This window comes from Notothenia rossii (genome assembly GCF_949606895.1).
Source record: "Notothenia rossii genome assembly, chromosome: 8".
Taxonomy (NCBI): Eukaryota; Metazoa; Chordata; class Actinopteri; order Perciformes; family Nototheniidae; genus Notothenia; species Notothenia rossii.
In genome coordinates this window covers 55,055,785-55,062,921 of record NC_136906.1, presented here as the reverse complement: position 1 = coordinate 55,062,921, position 7,137 = coordinate 55,055,785, and positions in this window count along the sequence as shown.

Here is a 7,137-nt window from a genome sequence, read left to right as displayed (position 1 = left end):
TCACTGCAAACATCGCTTTACAACCCGCTGCTGCAGATACACGCTTTACAACATCAGGAGGATACGTCCCCAGCTGTCCCAGAAAGCAACGCAGGTTCTGGTCCAGGCTCTCGTCATCTCACGCCTAGACTACCTCTGCAGCTCATCCAGAATGCAGCGGCTCGTCTGGTCTTTAACCTTCCAAAGTTTTCCCACACCACCCCGCTACTCCGCTCACTTCACTGGCTTCCAGTAATTGCTAGAAACCACTTCAAAACAATGGTACTTGCAAACCATGCTGCAAATGCATCTGGCCCTTCCTACATCCAGGACATGGTTAAACTGTACACCCCAGCGCTGCCCCCTCGCTGCGAGGGGGACCCAAGTTCCTATCAGCAAAAACACGTGGGTTTGCTATCCTGGCTCCAAAATGGTGGAATGAGCTCCCCATTGAAATCAGGACAGCAGATAGCTTGCACATCTTCAAGCGCAGACTGAAAACTCATCTCTTTCGACTCCACTTCGAGCGATAGAATTACTAACAAAGAACTGCTAACAGAGCACTTATATACTAAAAAAGGGCTGGCTTATCTAAAGCCAGTTGAGTAGCACTTGAAATGTTTGGCTCTATGAAACCTGATGTACTTATATGATTCGGTTTTCTTCAAGGTTGTATCTTCCTGGTCGAATGTACTTACTGTAAGTCGCTTTGGATAAAAGCGTCAGCTAAATGCAATGTAATGTAATAATGTCAAATAGATTTGGGGCCTTGAGGGCCCTTTTGAAGGCGTCAAGTGTGGGGATGTTGTGGATCTCCGCAGGGAGAGCGTTGCAGAGAGTGGGGGCTGCCATACTGAAGGCTCTATCCCCGAAGGTTCACAGGTTGGTGCGAGGGGCCAGAGTCTGAAGACCTCAGGTTCCGGGGTGGTGCATGTGGCAAAAACAGCGAGCCAGCTAGCACCATTAGCCTGGTAGAAACCGGACCTCGAGCCTCAGTGATGGAAAAAAACCCCAGTTGAGATGGCAGGGCTGAGGGAGGGTTCGTGGATAGTCCTGGGAGCGTGGCATAGAGAAGCCCAGTCGGGTTATTCCGGAGCAGGGATTCCACGGATAGTAGAGCATGACGGTTTGCTCGTTTTGCTAATGGCAGGACGGGAGAGGCTAGGAGCTAAACAGCAGCCAAACATAATCGGCTCAGAACAATCTTTTCGCTGTGTATGTGAAAAATATTTGACGGCAGGGAGTGATGGACACAAGGAATAAGCGGGTAGGAACGAAAATGGCCCGGTAGACAGAGAGCTTTGCCTTCTGGCTCAGCTCTCTTTTCGTCACAGCGGTGCGGTAAAGCGACTACAGTACCGCTCCCGCTGCTCCGTTTCACCAGCACATCTCACCCTCCATTGTTCCCTCACTCAAGAACAAGACCCTGAGGCACTTGAACTCCTTCACTTGAGGTAAGGACTCATTCCCTACTTGGAGTGGACAGTCCATCTGTATCCTAAAGAGACACGTAATTGTGACAGTTGAACTCACGTGTATTATTGAATAACACGACATGGTGTCAGAAGTCCTGTTGACATTACGTGGAGTGTGACCGGAAAAAGTATTGTTTGGAGTCAATTGACGGTGAAGAGGAAAGAACGGGGATGCAGCGTGGACCGCAACAGGACCGAGTGCTACCTTTAGCATCCAGCTAACGGAGCCTTTCGACTTTTCAAGACCGAAGGAATGGGCCAAATGGATACGTCGGTTCGAGAGATTTCGCCTGGCAAGTAATCTGAACAGTAGCTCAGAAGAGAATCAAGTCAACACATTAATATACTGCATGGGAGATGAAGCAGATGATATTCTACATGGATTGACTCTCACAGCGGCTCAGAGAGACACTTACCAAGGTGTGAGGGAGGGCTTTCAAGGCTTCTTCGTTGTCAAGAAAAATGTCATATGAGCGGGCAAAGTTTAATATGCGCAGAAAGGGAGAAGGTGAACCAGTGGACTTGTTTGCCACAGCTCTATATGCACTAACGGAGCATTGTAGCTACATGATGAACTCATTCGATACAGGCTTGTTGTCGGATTGACGGATAAGCGGCTGTCTAAACGGATGCAACTGGACTCAGATCTTACCTTGGGAAAATGCTATTACCATGGCTCGGCAGAGTGAAGAGGTGAAACGGCAACAATCTTCTCTGCGAGGTGAAAATAGACAACCCAGTCTCACGGCATTTCGTGTTATAGTCACAATATTTAATCTATTGATTCTAGGGCTGTCAAGTTAACGAGTAAATGAAAAAAAAAAATGAACGCCACTAATTATTTTAACGCGATTGACGCATGTGTATTTTTTGTCCTCGAACGCCCGTAGTTTCAGAGTGCATCGAGTTTAAAATACCATCTACAAGCTGATGCTGACAGTCCCGCTCCTGCCGTCCGCTTGAGGCAGACCACACTTCCCCCGTAGATTCCACCGGGTCCGTCTGCGGCGCGTTATGGCTGCGCCACGGTTTTGGTCCGACATCATACCCTACCGGGCGTGTTTCAGAAGCGGAGCGTCTTGCCTGCCGGCTCGCAGTTTTTGTTGATTTGGGCGTATTTCCCGGACTGGCTACTTTATACAGACAAAGTTAATAATAATTGTAATATCCCAATTATAAACGACATGAATCAAAGATGTGTTGCTGTATTTTAGTGGTAAAAAATGCATTCATCATCATAATTATTCTATATATATAATTTACACAGTTCCTGTAAACCGGAGGAGAACGCTGGCATTTCCTACTTGAAAGAGTACGGAGGATAGGGTCTGCAAAATGTGTGTGTGTATATATATATATCTATATATATATATATATGCTATGCTCTGAACATTCCACTTCCTGCCTGCCCGACATTACCTTACGGCTGCGTCGCGTTGAAAAATAGACTTATTTCCTATTTCGAGCAGAGCCCAGCGGCGAGACACTTCTGGGACTCTTCTGAGCCGTAACGCCGCGCGTCTGGTGGAATAGCACCCATTGACTAGAGCAGTGGTTCCCAACCTGGGGGGCGCGCCAGGCCTCAGGAGTGGATTGCACCAGCTGGGCGTAAAAAAGTAGGTCTTAACTCTAACGTTGGGCTTAGCTACGTCCGACTTAGTGATTCGAATTTACAACGAGTGCACCAAGCCTGACTAGTCTAGGTCGTAGCTGCGCCTGGTCTTAAGATGCGCGTCCACGTGAATACACGTGAAACAGTAATTGTTGCAAAGCAACACATGTCTACATAATTTAACACTCAAACTCCTCCATTCAGAGCAAACTAAGATTTGGATAACGAAGTCATGGATAACAGAAACCAAAAGAAGAGAAAAATGACGCCCACACCCGGAAAAAGAAAGAGGGATTTTACAGAGCTACAGCGCAAACTGGTGGAGAAAGAGATCGTTCGTGTGGAGGTGGAGACCGCAAAACTGCAGCGGAACATGACTTATGTATTGAGCTGGAGAAGGACAAATTAAGATTCAACATTATAATTCTTAAGAATCAGCAAAGAATCACTGAAGAAGACAATTTGTCATTCACCATTCTCTAATCATATTTGTTATCTAATGTTCTTGTGTGTGTTTTTTGAATAAAATAGGCTATACAACGGCCTAATGAAAATATGTGGTCACAATGGGAGCTTATTGAAATGCAATTGCAAAAAAACAGCGTTCATATTAAAAATATACAGGGCTATATGTTATTTATTATGTGATTGTGGTTAACTCGTCCACTGATATCTTCACGGATGCCAGGAGGATTTTGCTGCTTCTTCTTGTGTTAAGTAAATATAATTCCTAAGGCGGCGCTGGAGAGCCAAGGAAACGTGTCTAATAGCCCGACATGCAGTTGTGCGATGAACATTAATCATGTCTCCCACAGTATTAAAGTAAAATCTGAGCGCAATCAGCACCTGCAAGGTTGGGGAGAGCGCAGCGTTTCTGTCTGATCCGTTCTGTTGTTGAGGGGAGATCTCCTCGATTAAATCAAAAAGGGCTTGTCTGCCGAAACGAAACCTCTCTATCAGCTCACTGAATAGATGTCCATTGGGTTTGTTCGATCACAGACGACTCTCTCGTCTTAATGCCCTTTCCTTGTTACAACATGTAAACAAGACGCACTGCCATTGTTATTTTCCTTCTTGCCTGTTTTACGTTACTATGGATACTAGTCTCTCTTTCCGATTTAAGCCTGCTCCATACTAGGCTTAAAAGTTACACCCGGGCGCAACGCATTCACAGCTTAAAGACCCTGTGAAGTGTGCACCTGTGCATGATCTGTTATGCTAATACGTATAGTAATGACCAAAATTGTCCATTGGAACCCATATCAAAAGATGTTGGAATAGCAACGAATTTGACGAGTTTTGAATTTGCCGGGGAAATCTGCAGTCGACCTTCGCCTTCGTGGGCGTGGCTTGCGATCTACTGCGTGACGTCACGAGATGGACGCCGCCGCACTGTTTACATTCACCACCGTTCATTTTTTCTCTTTTTCAAAGTCGAATTTCTCAACGTTTTTGAGCTAGTATTTTCCTGGAAAGTGTGTCGGAGTCGACTGGAAGGGATTGCCAATCGAGAAAACCTGACAATGGAGGCGACAGTGAAGAAAGAGGGAGGAAAAACACAGGTGAAACGATGCATTGCCGCTGGCTGTAGTAATGTCAAGTCTGCCGAAGTGGCGATGTTTCTGTTCCCAAAAGATGAAGGTGAGCCTGGCTGGTGTCATTGTTTCGGAGATTCTTTGATTGATCATGATAAATAAAGGCCACTGGTCGATTCGAGAGAGAGAGAAAGAGAGACTGAGAGAGTTACAGGGTTGTCGTTAGCATCTGGTGCTAGCTCGGAGCTAACGGAGATTAGCTGTTTCAACCATAAGGAGAGGGAGAGTGCTCTCCTGTGGGACTGAGAGAGATAACGTCAGCTCAGGGAGGTAAACTGTAGCCTAAGTTATCTCAGTGGGTTTGGTCATCTATGTAAACAAATATTTCCATCTATGTAATATTAGTTGTATAAAATAGGTTAAGAAATCCTTCCAATGTTTTTTGATTATTGAAATATATGTTTCATATGAGTGTTGAGAGCTGTATCCATAAATCTCTTAATGTTGCCCTCAAAGTGCACCAGATTGATCACTTTCCTCATCTATCCTGTCCGAAAAGCTGTCCAAATCAATCATTTCTCTCACACTAGTATCACTTTCCAAAGTCTCCGCCATGTTTACAATCGCAACTGGGTACATCTTGTGACGTCACAGCCACTATCGTCTGCAACTTCCGTTAGGCTCAGACGGCAAAATTAATAATTCATTAATTCATTAATTATGAATTATTAAAAATTATTTTAGCCATGAACAGGCACAATGATATGTAAGGAATGAAACTGCCATTTCATTTTGGTGCAAAAACATGCACTTCACTGGGTCTTTAAGTCTAAGTGGTGCACTAGTCATAACTTCAGTTTGGTCTTAACCTTCGGTTCTACGTCGGACGTAGAGTTACGCCCAGTTTACGCCCAGCTGGTGCACTCCACTCCAGATGATTTGAGGCCAAATATCATATTTAGACTTTTTATTTTTTATTTTACATATAATTGTAAAATAATAGATGATTGTCACTAAAAGCCTTGTCTCTACATTACAATAAAATATAAAAAATAATTGATTAATTAATTTGAATAAAAATTCAAGTTAGTAGCTATTAAAGGCATAAAAAGACAGAAATGTATAATTCTTTCTTCAATAGAAATGTTTCTTCTGCCCGTAAAGTGTCCAAACCGGGCTTTTAAGCGCATTTTTAAAACATAGTCATTGTCCATGCCGGTTTCAGTTGGATTATTTGTCACAGTTGCTCCGATCAGATCAGTCTCCTCCATTTTGTAGATTATTTGCGACTTTTGAATCCACATAAACAAATCGGCAAAATCCGGCTTACTTTGAGCATGTGTTTAAAACAGTTTAATCCCTTTGTGAATTGTTTTCACTTCTGCGCCGTCCTTTAATTTCTTCATACAGCGGGATTCCAAATTAATTAATCCTGAGTCCAATAACCATCAAAGTCACTCCAATAGTGCTCCTTAATTAGGCTTTCATCCTCCTTTAACAAAATACTTCACGCTCATCTAGTTTGTGACAGTAGTAGTAGCATTTTTTGAGACTTTTCAACTTTAATTACCACTGTTGTGCCCCCCCCCCCGTGTGTGTGTGTGTGTGGGGGGGGGGGGGGGGGGCGGGCGCAACTTCCAACAGAAGTTATTTGGGGGGGCTCTCGGGAAAAAAGGTTGGGAACCACTGGACTAGAGTAACGCGCCGCAGACGGATCCGGTGGAATCTAGGGGTTCAACGCTCACCAGCAGGCACCGACTGGCCAACGGGAGGACCGGTGTCGGTACACGATGTGTACGGGCTACACGATGTGTTCGGGGTCCGTCTCTTACCAATGACGTCATGTATTGTACGCATTGTGATTGGCTGTACGGTAATTTACCCAGGGGTGCTCGGGGGCAAATCACATCTACAGATCATGACGAACCGAATTGAAGTATTCCTATAATCCTAGCGTGTGAAAATGTTTGTGAAAAACATGTTAAAAAAACATGAAAACGGAGCAATGGCTGTACGCCATTGGCTGTACGGCAACTCAAGAGGACCATCATACACGGTCAAATTCCGAACATTTAAACATAGCCTACATTTCATTCTTTACTTTGTCCGTTATTATATGTAGAATATGAACTACCTCTCTGAAAGGTCTCAATGTGTTCATTTTGATGGGCTGTCTTCTGAGTGGTTAAACATCACGAATGATTTTCTGACTTCTGACTGCTTTGGATATATAATTACACCACAATAAGGTTTTACTATCACAGTGCACTGAGATTTGTGACAAACTGTAAAGCACTCTACGCTGTACACTGTAAAACAAGGCGTTTTTGCCATCACTTACTGTACGGAGGCTCAGTCACTGGTACATTTTCATTTACAAAGCCATGTTGGATAAAGTACCATCTTATATCTGCTCCCTGATCTCTCGGCAAATTGAAAGTACTTATTGCCTGAGATCTCATGCTGTGGTTTTATTAACTGTGCCAAGTGCTAGGACTGGGAATAGGACTGTTTTAGGGAAGAAAGCTTTTAGATG